Genomic DNA, 1867 nt, shown 5'->3' on the forward strand with positions numbered 1-1867 from the left:
ATTGACAGTGCTGAAATACTGTGACCTTGGTATTGGAATAATAACACTGCTGAGTGTTTAACTGAGCGTAGCTGTGTTTACAATTCAGACTCTTACTCCTCTCATGACAGGGTCTGGGGAACCCCTTTATCTGGCAAAGGTCTTTGCAAACGTGACTAAGTAGACTGTGATTTCAGGTTGATCATTATAGCTCTCAGGAAGTAATGAGCTCGAACCCTGAGCCAATTTCTGGGTTTCACCACTGTCTGTGAGTAACAGACCAGAGGACAGTGAAACTTCAGTCCAGTCCTACAGATCCAGCTGTGTATGCCGACTCTGGTCTGTCTGGAAGGAGGTGTTTCACCGTCTCCCCTGCAGCTTGGCCACCGGTGTTGCGTTGTGTGTGTGCAGACCTGTGGGCCACCTGCTGTTCCTGCTCTTCTCCAAGCAACGCACATCTCCAAGGTGGCTGTGGATTTAGATTTAATTTCCCTTTAGAAGGTTCTCTCCTTCCTTTTGAACTGACTAACATATTGGGACCACATCTTCCATTCCTAACCCACCTCTTAACAAGCGAAATCAGCTGTTTACTGGTTTGCTGGTCCAATTTAACACCTACTCATTCAACAGCACTCAACTGCAGTAACAGAGTGCAAATAGCTTTAATGAAAGAATGTTAGTGTGAAGTTACAGAGAAGCTGGACTGAGTGTCTACAGTATCTACAGCTCTGATGAGGGAGTGTGTGAAGTTACAGAGAAGCTGGACCGAGTTTCTACAGTATCTACAGCTCTGATGAGGGAGTGTTAGTGTGAAGTTACAGAGAAGCTGGACCGAGTTTCTACAGTATCTACAGCTCTGATGAGGGAGTGTTAGTGTGAAGTTACAGAGAAGCTGGACCGAGTTTCTACTGTATCTACAGCTCTGATGAGGGAGTGTTAGTGTGAAGTTACAGATGAGCTGGACCGAGTGTCTACAGTATCTACAGCTCTGATGAGGGAGTGTGTGAAGTTACAGATGAGCTGGACCGAGTGTCTACAGTATCTACAGCTCTGATGAGGGAGTGTTAGTATGAAGTTACAGAGGAGCTGGACTGAGTGTCTCTACAGTATCTACAGCTCTGATGAGGGAGTGTTAGTGTGAAGTTACAGAGGAGCTGGACTGAGTGTCTCTACAGTATCTACAGCTCTGATGAGGGAGTGTTAGTGTGAAGTTACAGAGGAGCTGGACTGAGTGTCTCTACAGTATCTACAGCTCTGATGAGGGAGTGTTAGTGTGAAGTTACAGAGGAGCTGGACCGAGTGTCTACAGTATCTACAGCTCTGATGAGGGAGTGTTAGTGTGAAGTTACAGAGGAGCTGGACTGAGTGTCTAGAGTATCTACAGCTCTGATGAGGGAGTGTTAGTGTGAAGTTACAGAGGAGCTGGACTGAGTGTCTACAGTATCTACAGCTCTGATGAGGGAGTGTTAGTGTGAAGTTACAGAGAAGCTGGACTGAGTGTCTACAGTATCTACAGCTCTGATGAGGGAGTGTGTGAAGTTACAGAGGAGCTGGACTGAGTGTCTACAGTATCTACAGCTCTGATGAGGGAGTGTTAGTGTGAAGTTACAGAGGAGCTGGACTGAGTGTCTCTACAGTATCTACAGCTCTGATGAGGGAGTGTTAGTGTGAAGTTACAGAGGAGCTGGACTGAGTGTCTACAGTATCTACAGCTCTGATGAGGGAGTATTAGTGTGAAGTTACAGATGAGCTGGGCTGCGTGTCTACAGTATCTACAGCTCTGATGTGGATGGGGTATGTGAAATTGGAGGTAATGTTATATTTAATGGTTTCCAAAATTGTTTAAAAAACAAAAGGATATAAACAGCATAAAAAAACTGGACTCTCA

Source organism: Lepisosteus oculatus, chromosome 21 (assembly GCF_040954835.1).
Source record: "Lepisosteus oculatus isolate fLepOcu1 chromosome 21, fLepOcu1.hap2, whole genome shotgun sequence".
NCBI classification, from domain to species: domain Eukaryota; kingdom Metazoa; phylum Chordata; class Actinopteri; order Semionotiformes; family Lepisosteidae; genus Lepisosteus; species Lepisosteus oculatus.